Consider the following 13,380-nt stretch of genomic DNA (forward strand, 5'->3'; position numbering starts at 1 on the left):
TCTATACTGGACAATTTAAAGAATGAGGTGCAAAATAGCATCTGGTTTATAATAAAAACTATACTCCACATTGTGTGTACTTTATTTCAAGAGTCTGATGCCACATAAGGCTTTGGCTATTTGTTCAAAACTTAGTTTACCCTTGATTAGCTTCTGCCAATAATAAATATGCCTGGGGAGTCTCTTCTTTTGTAAGTTAGTGGTGATGGCCATTTCTACTGAAATGGGAAAATAATAAAGTTCTCCATGCAATGTGGATTGTAGGGCATATATCTGAAACATAGCTTACATAAAAAAACCATAACTGCTAATGAAGACAAAAATGTGAATTTAAAAGACAATTGAGTGTTCATCTTACTACCAATAATATCATGCCATTGATGGGTATGAGAAGAAAGGTAAGGTTGGCTGGTGTGAGTTCAATGGACAAAGGAAAAAATAAGAAACTAAAGCTTCCAGGCTGTCACTGTGCAAATATATATGAGTTCCAAGCACCACTGAACCTTAACTAATGAAGTAATTATACTTACGCAGCTAAGTGAAGTGGCTAAGGAGAAAAATGCAAGGAACTAAAGGTGAGATAAAGTATAAATAACTAAATTCATGCTTTTTCTTTATTTTGAAATAATTCAAAACTAACAGAAAAAAACTCATGAAAGTACAGAGAAAACACTTTTAGAATGGTGGACCTCCAAAAATCCACTACATAAAAACAACACGAACACTGTCAAAAATTATCAAAATCAACTATTTTGGAACTTTTGAAATTCTCCAAATGTTTGCAACAATGTGAGAAGCTTTATTCAAAGAAAATAGTTAACTGTCATAAACACCAGCGAGCTTTGTGGGTTTTTATTTGTTCTATTTCTACCCTCCTTGCCATTGAAAATCAGAAGCCTCGCAGTCATGGTAGCTGTGGAAAACAGCAGCCTAGCAGTGACGGAAGGGGAATGGAATGGGCTTGAAGCTCCCCCAAGAACCCCATCTACAGAGAATTGATACAATGTGGAAGCTTCATGCAAAGGTCCCATTCACACAGCTTGTCTTTATTTGACATACCTCAGAGCTTGTTCAGTTAGAAAATCTCTGTCTGAGGACTTTTTTTTTTTTTGTAGCACCAGAATTTTTATTGAAATATGAGATCTGATTATCTAAAATTGATAGCAAAAATCCTGGAAGTTAAAATACAATGTATTTGTGCAAACAGGTATCGTGTATTGACATTATTAAAGTAAACATACAGAGACGTTTAATATAGATCAGAATTTGAATCCCAATGCTCATAAACTTCACATTTTGAAATTCAAATTAACATTAATTTTATTTTCTTTTTTTTCCTGATTCTTGGTTTGGGCATTTATTTTTTCTTAAAAAAAGACAATCCAGCAGCAAATCCTTAACACTGCAGCTGCCTAATGCACTGATGCCAGTTGGGCAAAGGAGAAGCTGTACAAAACACTTAAAAGGGAAACTGGGGGAATGAGATGCCAGTAGGGAATTTTGAAAAGTTTCTACATATTCCTGGAAATCTAGAAGGTCGTGCACATGTGCAGAGTTGTGCATATGCCCAAGATAGACCTGAGCAGACCTTAATCTCTCACCCCTGCCTAACCTTGAGGCTTCAAGCAAATAGAAACTGAAGATTAAGGTAGAGTTGAAAACTGACAATGATTTGAAAGCATATTCAAGCACACATTCAGCAAATGGGTGCCCAGCAAAGAGTGGAAAACACACTGATTTAAGGCATTTAGAGAATCTCTCTCTAATGAATATCTGACCACCATGCTGAGCAGAATCCTTAGTGGCTGTACGTGATAAGGCATGCAGACTTTTTATAATTAGTCCAGGAAAGTGACTAAACAAAGTAGCAGATGCAACAGCAAACCTTGGATGGCGAGGGAAATCTAATTTTTAGAGTTACCACCCTGTATTATTAAAAGTGTCCAGCTTTTGGGGCTGGTCCCGTGGCATAGTGGTTAAGTTCGTGAGCTCTGCTTCAGCAGCCCAGAGTTCCCTGGTTCACATCCCAGGTGTGGACCTACATACTGCTCATCAAGCCATGCTGTGGTGGCATCCCTCATGAAAAATAGAGCAAGATTGGCACAGATGTTAGCTCAGGGGCAATCTTCCTCACTCAAAAAGAAAAATAAGTCCAGCTTTCAATAAAAAATATTATGATACTCACAAAGAAGCAGGAAAGTATGATTTATACATGCGTAAAAAGACCAGTCAATGGAAACTGTCCTGAGGATGTCCAGATTTTGGAATTTGGAAATAAAATCTTTAAGTAAGATATTATATATATATATATATATATATATATATGTTCAAAGAACTCAAGAAAAGAACATATAAACAAAGTATGAGTATAATGTCCATCAAAAATAGAATATCAATAAAGAGAGAGAAGTATAAAAACGAACCAAAAGGAATTCTTGAGTTGTAAAGTAAAATAACTGAATGAAAAATTGATTAGAGGGGTTCAACAACATATTTGAGCTGACGGAAGAAAGAATCAAAAGATAGGTCAATTGAAATTGTCCAGTGGGAGGCACAGGAAGAAAAAAAAATGAAGAGATCCTTAGAAACCTTTAATATACCATTGAATGAAATGACATACTGAAAATGTTGATAGAAAAACTTGTCAATCAGATCCAGCAAAGCTATCCCTCAAAAACGCAGGAATAATTAAGACATTCCAAGAAAAACAAAAACTGAGAATTTTTTGCTAGAAGACCTATAAGAAGGATTATAAGGAGTCCTTCAGGGTGAAATGCAAGGATACCAGACAGTAACTTCCCAAAATGAAGAAATAAATTGCACTGGTAAAAGTAACTAATATGTAAATATAAAAGACAGTGTAAATGTATGTTTGTTTTCCCCAGAGAAATCGTTAAGAAAATAACTAAAAAATACAGTAAGATAAACAAAAGAAATTAAAAAGAGCTCTAGAAAATAATTTCTTAACACAAAGAAAGAAGTAATGGAGGAATAGAGGAATGTAAAATGACTTAAAATGTATAGAAATCAAATAGCAATATGACAGATGTAAATCCTGTCCTATCAGTATTAACATTAAACATGAATGGATTAAATACTCCAATCACAAGGTAGAGACTAACAGCATGTACTGAAAAAGCATGACCCGCCTAAAGACAGCTTGAGAGGTGGAGGGATTGTGCCCCTCCCTGTGCTGTCAGTGTTTGCTGTACCACTTCTCCCCCTTGCTCACCTACAACAATTTATGTATTTATTCTTGTGTGTCTTTGATGCTGGGGTTAGGGCCTGAGTCTTCCCTCCCACCTCCACTCTTGCTGTAAACAATTATCCCATAATTAATAAAGTCCTAGTGGGAGTGTCAAAAAAAATTCTTTGACAGAAGAATGAATTTGGATTCCTACCTCACACCTTTACAAACATTAGCTCAAACAAGGCCATAGAAATAAGTAGAAGAGTTAAGACTATAAAACTCCAGAAAGAAAACATAGGAGTAAAACTTTGCAACTTTGTATTAGGTAATGGTTTCTTAGATATGACACAAAACCAGAAGTGATGCTGGTAAATTGGCATTTGTCAAAATTAGAAGCATTGTACTTCAAAGGACATGATCAAGACAGAGAAGACAACTCACAGCATTGGGAGAAAATGTTTGCACCTGATATAACTGAGGAAGGACTTGTATCTAGTATATATAAAGTACTCTTAAAACTCTACAGTAAAAAGACAGCTCGATTGAAAAATGAACATATTTGCATCATTATTTCTATGTATATTGAAAATCATAAGTTCACAGTGATAACTCCAATTCCAAATTAGCTACAAAGGGTTTATTCTAACTTTCTATTCATATTTTTAAATCCATTTCTCTTGATAGTAAGAAAATGACTCCCATTAATCTCAAAATACCAACTTATTGAATGCATCACCATTGCATGCAACCATTTTATCACTGATCTGTCATGCCCTCCAGTCTTTGCTGAGACTGACACTTTGCTATGGACCACCACCAGCTCCCTAACTGGACACTGTCCTTACACTGCTCAGGCTTCGATGCCCTGTGCCAGAGCTTCTACCCATGGCTACTTTCCCCCAACATAGATCTCCTCTTCACCCCACTATGCTTGTGCTGCTGATGCCCCCTTCTCAAATGTCCTCCTTATCACAATGGGCTCAAAAAACCCTGGCTGAGTGATTGCCACCCTTCTGTGCACGCACCCTCATCAAACATCTTTGGATACTCACCCCACTCTGCGCCAAAGCCACCCTCGCCCTCACCTTCCTTCAGGTGCTATCTTCCTTCTACACAGGTTTGTTTGCCATTCATTGGCCACTGCCATTACCTACAGCTTGTACCCCAACTTTGCAAAGATGCCCTCCTTGACATACTAATCTCCAGACACCCCAGCAGACTGCTGCAACCTCCTATGCAGATGCTTACTGCGAGCATTCCTATGCAATGGCTTCTGTACTGAAATATCAAGGAACAAATAAAATGAGTAAGAGAGCAATGGAGGAGGGAAAAAAAGAGAGAGAGGGAGAAAAGCAAAAGGGAGGGAAAGAGGAAAGGAGAAAGAATCCTTTGAAACCAAGAAACATTTATAACAGGGTCCTAACCTGCCTTTCTCTTCTCCTTTTCCTCCCACCAGGAAAGGGTTCTATCTCTGGTTGCAGGGGCTTTGACTCCCCTAAACTGAGTCTTATTATCATCTAAAGAACGAGGACTAACTATTTTATAAACCAAGAAACCACATCTCAGGATGTTGAAGGAAAAGCACATAGAAAACAAAAATTAGGGCTATCTGCAGTGTTTGGAAAATTGAAAATCAAACTACCTATAAATTATATTATCTTTGCAAAAAAAGAAAACAATAACTACTTTAAAAAAGTGAATTTTCTCTGTCCAGCTTTGTACTAGAAATTCTGGGAAGTCTACCTAGGTTGATCTTTTTCTTCTTCTTTAATTTTTTTCCATAGTAGAATCCCTTCCTCCATGTCCTGTGGACTTCCTCAATTGTGTAAGGATCAGAGGGTGACAGATGTACAAGTGTTATACACATGTAACAAACAGAGAGGGAGAACAGCTAACACTTTGTTTCCAAAACATATTTAAGAGTGGGTGGAGGGGTACAGGTAAAAGATTCTGAGTTATGTTTATCTACTATCAGAAGAAAAGGAGAGTAAAATCCATCAATTTCACCAATCAGTTCACTAAGTGGTATTTTTGTCCAGTGTTCCTCATTTTGTATCCTCATGCTTGTGTTCTTGTGTCTTTGATCTTTTAATTGGTTAACACGAGATAATTGGCACCTTCTGGTCCACGTAAGAGAGTTGCCAGAAGTCACTTCTATTTGCCTTTTGACCACAGGAGAGTTAATTAATGAAGCATAGAGTAACTTACACACAGCCAGATTATTTTTGTGAAACACTTGAAAAAGATTTAGATATTTCTTAGCTCAAATCAGAGTAAGCAATAAGACATTAATATGCTGAATTGAATTAGGAAGCTGTTTATTAAAATACATTTCAGCCTGCGATTTATCAAATCAGCCATTCTGCTGCACTCCCTGGAAAAACAAGCTCCATTTGTCAATTATTCTATATTCACCAGATCTTGGAAAGTCACCAAAAGCTTTCCTGGACATAATAGATCTTGAATTTTGTTCATTTTTAAAGTGTTGTTTTTCCAAGTGAAATAAATTGTTCTGACATCTCTCATATTTTCTGGTCTAACCAGTCTGACAAATTCATCATATGGCCTTGGTCTTAGAATTGAATTTAAAAGGACAGGATAAGGATGCCAGTGGGATGTTGTAGGAATGGGTGGGCTAGCAGTGTATGAAAAGATCTGAGTGGCTGCTGATCAGAAAGGAGAAAAAGTGGTGACCCATCTCATTTTGCTTTCGAGCAGGTAGGAGCAACTCGTGGCCTCATATCAACTACCTGGCTTCACTAACACAATCTGTGATCTACCTGAGGCTAAAAAATTAGGAACGTGCTTCCATATATCAGCTTCTCAAATAGTCATAGATGTTAATCCTCTAAAAGCTGAGATGTAGTATCAATTTTCTTATTCCTAGTTTCAACTAACAAAGTTCAAAGTCTAAGATCTATCGCACGGTAGAACTGCAGATGACGTTTCCTGTCCTCATCACACATTTCCGTATTTTTTTGACTTTTATATTCTGCTATTTGTATAGCATCATATGTATAACAGAAATAAAAGTTACATCCATCTACAGAGAACATAAAGCATTCTGCAAACCTTTTAAAATTTATGCCTTTAGATCTTAAGCCTCGAGAAAAAAAGATTGAGCCAGCATCTGCTGGGAGGGTCTGAAGAAGATCCAGAAAGAGAAATGCTGTCGCTGAAATGGCTGTGAGTGGTGGAAATAGAAAATGCTGGACAAAATCAGGGAATAAAAAAGACATTTTGCACAGTTCTTGGCACAGCTGGAACTTAATGAATGTTTTCTGAATTCCCTTGATTGAAAGATGTACCGCTATGCCAAGAAGCCACAGGCTCTGAATGAGCATTCATTGGTGTCCAGGGCCTGCAAAATGAAGGAGACGCTTGGATTATGGGGTGTTTTCTTACCTATTGGTTTGTTTGCTTTGAGGAAGATGCAGAATGTGTAGCACAGCAACGGGAGGTACGAGGATTTAAATCAAAGTTCCGCAAACTATGGCCCATGGGCCAAATCTGGCCCACAAACCTGTTTTTGTGAACGGAGGTTTACGGCCACACATGAATGCTCATTTGTTTATGTATTGTCTATGATGCTACCACAGCAGAGTTCAGTAGATGTGACGGACTGCACAGCCCGCTAAACAGAAGATATTTACTATCTGGCTCTTTAAAGAAAAGCTGTCTATTTTAAGCGAGGTTATTGAGGTATCCTAGAACTCAATATTATCAAAAATTCTCCTTTAGAACTTTTTTTCACTTATAGTGAGAGGAAATAATGCCCTCTGCATATATTTTTTACATCATCTTCTTGCAGTTGAATATTAATAAGAAAGAACGCTGGGTGAATTTTCTAAAGAACGAGAGCTTTTAGCATACTGTGATTTTTAACATACTAAACAGATTTTATAATGTTCTTGGGGCAAAGCAAATATTCCAGGTGAGGGGCTGAAGCGATATAGACCAAGCTGAGAGTTATCCTGGTCAGGAATCCTTCTATGAATTCTGATTAGTCGTTGTATGCTAGTGGCTTTCAGTAAACAAAGAAAAATAGCATATTTTAAGAAATTGTGAAGGAACAAGCATTTGTACGGAAAAACGGAAGGCAGTAGCAGGCAAAGTGTCCTTCAGTTTTCTCTGCAACTGCTATTTACCCCACTGCCCGTAAGAGATGCTCGCTATATTGAATCCATTTCTGCCACTCAGAAGATTGATATTTTCATTTGACAGTTATCGGTTATTGTTGATTTTTTATTTACAGACTTTATTTTTTAGAGTAGTTTTAGGTTCACAGCAAAACTGAGAAGAAAGTAAGAGAGATCCCACATACCCACCTCTCCCCCTACACCTGCACAGCCTCCCTGATTATCACTATCCCCCACGCTGGCGGTAAACTTGTTACAACTGATGAACCTACATTGACACATCATTATCACCCAAAGTCCATAGTTTACGTTAGGGTTCACTCTTGGTGTTGTACATTCTATGGGTTTTGACAAACATGTAATGACACATATCCACCAAGTCATAGTTTTGGTTTTCACTTATTTTATCTGGCACACAGCACAACGTCTAGCCTTTTAAGGCAGTTTAATCTAGCTGAGTTTTCACTTGTTACTTTTGTTTCCCCCTCACCCTGTTACTAAGCCAATTCAGGTAAGGATGCTAACAAAGAGAAGTGGCATTTGTTGAGCCTCTGCAGGGTACTAGATACTTTGTATGTGATGGTTAATTTTATGTGTCAATTTGCCTGGGTCATAGGGTACCCAGATATTTGGTCAAACGTTATTCTGCATAGGTCTGAGAGGGCATTTCTGGATGCGGTTAACATCGGAATTGGTAGGCCCAGTAAAGCAGATTGCCCTGCCGAATGTGGATGGGCATCATCCAACCCCTTGGAGGCCTGATAGAACAACAAGGAGGAGTAAGGGAGAATTTACTTTCTGTCTGACTGTTTTTGAGCTGGGACATTGGTCTTCTCCTGTACTTGAACTGTAATTTATACCACAGGCTTTCCTGGGTCTCCAGCTTGCACATGGCAGATTGTGGGAATTCTCAATCTCCATAATCATGTAAAGCAATTCCCTAAAATTAATTTATATATATCTCCTATTAGTTCTGTTTCCCTGGAGAATCCTGACTAATACAGTGTGCGTTACCTCTGTTAGTGGCCTTACATTACTCCAAGGATGTAGACATTATTATCCTTTTCTTACAGATGAAAAACAAGAAAGAAAGAAAACCTGTGACTCAGAGAAGTGAAACTTGTTCAATATCCTGCTCCTAGTGTGTGGCAGAGTCCAGATGCAAATGTAGATGTGTGATTTTCCAAATCCCCTTTTCTTTCAAATCTACCAGGCTCATGGTATAGAAAGACAGGGTTTTCAAGCCTTTGGGTAAAGTGGATGAGAACCATTGCCCTAAAGAAGAGCAAGACCTTAGTACTGAGTTCAAGATTAGTCCCAGGGTGAAGGCTGCAGCCAATTGTCACCAATAAGCAGTTACCAGTAACGTGGGTATGTGAGGCTGACATCTTGTGGCCAAGAGCTGAAGCAGAGAGATTGACAGAGGAAGCAGGGAGCTGAAGCTAGTGGTGGGGTCCATCCTTCCATTTGCTTAGTCCTTAAGAGATGAAAGGTCAGAGGCTGAAGACACCGCTGGATAGACGGAAGCTTTGGCTTCCCAGACGTGGCAAGCTGAGTCTTCACGTGGTCATTTGGCAGCTGCAACCTCTAGTGTTGCTGTAGGAGAAAGAGATCTGGCCAAGCCTTCTGGAGGAAGAAAGGAATACCACAGGGGAGTTCTCTCTTGATATCTTAGCACCACATTAGGTAATCAGTTTATTAGTTTCCTATTGCTGGTGCAGCAAATTACCAGAAACTCAATGGCTTAAAACAACACAAATTTATCTTTTATATATATAACTTTATAAATTAGTTTTTTATAGTTATGTATATATAACTATATAAATACAAATATATATCAGTTTCAGTGGACCACAATCAAGGTGCTGTTCCCTCTGAAGGCTCCAGAGGAGAATCTGGTTCTTTGCCTTTTCCACCTTTTAGAACTACATTCCTTGCATTCCTTGGCTTCTGGCCCCTTCTTCCATCCTCAAAGGCAACAGCATAGCATCTTGTTTCAGTGTCACATTGCCTTCTTATTCTGCTGCCAAATCCTCCTCTGCATCCCTCTTATAAAACACTTGTGTTTGCATTTAGGGGCCACCTGGATAACCCAGGATAATCCCCCTATGTCAAGATCCTTAACTTAATCACATATGCACAGTCTCGTTTGCCATATAAGGTAATATCCACAAGTTCCAGGGATCCCGATGTGGACATTTTTAGGGGCCAATATCCAGGCTACCACAGTCAGCCAAGAGAAGCAGAGACCGTTTGAGCAGAGTTTTCTCCCTGAGTACAAGCTCCTTGACATCTGCTTCTGCGGTCATAGATACCACACTATCTCAAGGCTGTCCTGAGAAGAATACAGAGTAGGTGACCTCTGCCCTGACTATGCCTGCCACACTGGCTAATTCTCTGGTGACAGTCACTCTTCTGGAGATCTCCATGTTGTTCTCCATTTGAATTGGAAGAGGAAGAGTCACACTTTGCATTCTGAGGGAACACCTTATCTATCAGTTCGTTCGTTTCTTGGCAGAGATTCCTTAATAGTTCAGAGAGACAACAGAGAACAAATGGCCACATGGAGACTGGGGTGAGAAGACTCTCAAGAAGGAAAGAAGGTAAACCAGTAGGTGGCAAAGTCAATCTTGGTCCAACTCACAATTTTATTTGGGGATGGCACTGGCAACATGACTAAAACCCACCACATCTGCTGAAGACTGCCAGGGATGGGCTCCAGACAGCACTGGGGAGAGCCCGCCACAAGGGATGAACAAACAGGACTGAAGTCACACATGCAATGCTCATAAATAACAATGCAAAGAGAGAGCAGGAAAGCCACCAAGTCCCACCAATGCTGCTCTTTCTCTAATGGATTTTGCAAGAACCATGAGGACAGTCACAGAGAATAGAAAGGCGACCTGGTACCCAGCCTTGCCGGCACACAGTGAATATGTTCATTTTCTTAAACAGTGTAGACAATGGATCTAAAATGTGGTGTCGGGGCTGGTGGCTGCACCATGGTACAGGTTCTGCAGCTGAGGGCAGTGTCTGAGACTGCACTGCAGATGCTGATGGCTGGAATTTAGTTAGTCTTGTCAGATAGACATGATACCCAAGACTAGAAAATGGACAGAACACTGAGAGAAATTAGGTGTTTGTGCTGTCCACAGATGCTTAGCCTTCTATGCACTGAGAGGATAATCTAAAGTAGTGTTTCTCAAATTTTAGTGCATTTAAAAGTCACCTGGAGAGCTTGTTGAAACCTAGATTCCTGGGTCCCCCCTCAGAGTCTCAGATTCACTAGGTCTGGAGTAAGATGACCAGCAATCTAGTTTTCCCAGGACTATATTTCCAGAATCCAGGACTTTCTAAATATCTTTCTAGGAAATGGAGCAGAATAATGTTGGGCAAAATGGTAGAAATGATCCTGTATTTCATTATTTGGGATATACAATTGCAACTACATTTCTAATTCTTTTGTAAATTTCACAAATTCAGGTAAATAATGCCAAGAAAAATCAAAGGGAGATATTGGCTGTAAAATGGAGGGGCCGATAAATGGGAGAAGCTCTACCTAGAAGCAAGGTCAGGACAAGCCTTGCTAAAGTTCAGGCCTATGTTGAAGAAAAGAAAAATATAATTGCTAACCTCTCGGTGGGAAGCACATTCGGTTGAGAAATCTTGATGAAAGAAAAAAAAGAAAGTGGAGGAAACAATCTCATCAAAGGAGGCTGCAGGAATGAATTAGAACAGACCTAGAGACTATTATAAAGAACTCTTACTCACTGGTAAGCTCACTCTGGGGTGTTTTGACCTTCGTTGCTCTTTAAGGAAAAAAAAAATCCTTTTTACTTGTTGCTTCAGAAAAGAAATTCTTCAGCAGAATTGGAGGTCTGCAAGGTGTGTTCCACAGGCTTTAGCTCACTTGAGCAGAAATCCATGGAAACTGAGGAGCCACTTGAATTAATACGGACACCGAATATGTCCAATTAAGCTTGTGACACCCTTTCTCGAATTGACATGAAATCTGGTCCTCTCTAACTGTAATGTGCATACTAATCACCTGGGGACCTTGCTGAACTGCAGAATCTCATTCAGTGGGTATAGAGTGAGGGCCCAGGAGTCTGCATTTATAACAAAATTCCAAGGAGTGCTGATGTTGCTGGTCTCTTGGCCACACTTTGAGTAGATAGGCTCCAAATGGTTTCAGAAAGTCAGTGAACTTTGTAACTAATTTTAGGGCTGTCTCCTCAACTTCCCAAAGAGGTTTGTGTCCTAATTAAAAATGCTACATCAAAGTGAACTAATACTGACATCCACAGTCATGAGAGTAACACTCACCTTTATTTTGAAGTGACATTTAATTGTGACTGAAAGAGTTTTCAAGGATTGGGAAGGTGATCCTTCAATGAATGTCAACACACGTTGGCATTCACACCAAGAGAGGAAAGATCTTAGTTTCAATGCCCAGGGAAGAAATTATGAAAAGCTAGAGCCGTCAATGCTGAATACAATGGTGGAGGCCTGCAGCAGTCCTGTTCAGCCTTTTCTCCACATTAAAATCACCTGGGCAGGGGCCAGCCCGGTGGCATAGTGGTTAAGTTCATGCACTCTGCTTCAGTGGTTGGGAGTTCGCAGGTTCAGATCCCGGGCACAGACCTACTACACACTGCTTGTCAAGCCATGCTGTGGCGGCATCCCACGTACAGAATAGAGGAAGACTGGCACAGATATTAGCTCAGGGCCAATCTTTCTCAAGCAAAAAGAGGAAGATTGACAATAGGTGTTAGCTCAGGGCCAATCTTCCTCACCAAAAGAAAAAAAAATCACTTGGATAGCTTTAAAAATATGGATGCCTGGACCCCATCCCAGGTAAACTGATTTAATTGTTCTGGAGTTTAACCTGGACCTCCGATTACTCATGCATTTTATTTTCTATACTCTGATGGTTTGATCTCTTGAGGCCTTGCTGATTCTGGAAATTATGTGGATCAAGGCTGCCCCAGGGAAAGAAACCCAAGGAGTCCTGGCCTACATGCCAATCTATATGACCCGATTCATATCTAAAGTTATACGAACACACAATAACCAGACCCCACCTGCCCTAATCCCATTTTAATGACTTTTTACATCATCTTTCCTTTGTCTAGTAGAAAATAAGTCACGTACCCATGACTTATAAATTTAGCCCTAACCCTCAACACATTGCAGCTCTTCACTGCCCGTGGGTCCTGTCCCCATGCTATTCTCTGGATAAAAGAGCACTACTACCAGAACTTGAGAGTCCAAGAAATCTTTCTTTCAAGTCCTTGGCTCGCCAAGCCCACATCAGAAGGACTGCCCCTCCTAAGGCTAGCTAATCCCTGGATAGTAGCCACTATCCACCTGCCCTAATCACTCCAGGGCCAGGTACCAGATATCTAGTGACAGCGCCAATGTCGCGGAGTCCACTGAAATTATTCAGACTAGACAGTCCTGAGCCAAGCTTGGCCTGCCTTGCCCATTCCTTACTGTGGGAACCACAATGAAGGCTCTTGCCTACATTTTCCCTTGCTCCTTCTGCCTCCTGACTGACCTGGTGCTTCCCCATGTGGCCCCTATGGCATGGCATGCCCTCTCCACTTAGCATCTGTGATTATAACAAGCTATCTTATTAATGGTAGTCATATCCTGATCTGTTGACCTTGCCATACCTAAATAATAATAAAACCTATATTTTAAGACAGTGTCAGAATTTTTGAAAAACAATCAGGTGATTCCCACATTCAGCCGAGGCTGAGATTCAGTGCTGGGAGACAGAACAAACCCAGTTTAGTAAGTAGTCTTCAAGTTATATTAGCAAATTTTTCATTAGAGAAGGAATACTTTCAAATAAGTGAAAACAGACTGAAAAAAAAAAAGGTTGAACATCTGTGTTTTCCCTCCGTGAATGTGTTGCTGCTAGTTTTCCCTCCGTGAATGGGTTGCTGAATGGTTTTGGAGGAACTACCATTTTTTTCTTGTTTGATTGTTTGGTTATTTAAGATAGCAAAGGTGGTTATGAGTGGGGAAGGAAATTAAAATCAG

Source organism: Equus quagga, unplaced genomic scaffold, assembly GCF_021613505.1.
Source record: "Equus quagga isolate Etosha38 unplaced genomic scaffold, UCLA_HA_Equagga_1.0 73442_RagTag, whole genome shotgun sequence".
Taxonomy (NCBI): domain Eukaryota; kingdom Metazoa; phylum Chordata; class Mammalia; order Perissodactyla; family Equidae; genus Equus; species Equus quagga.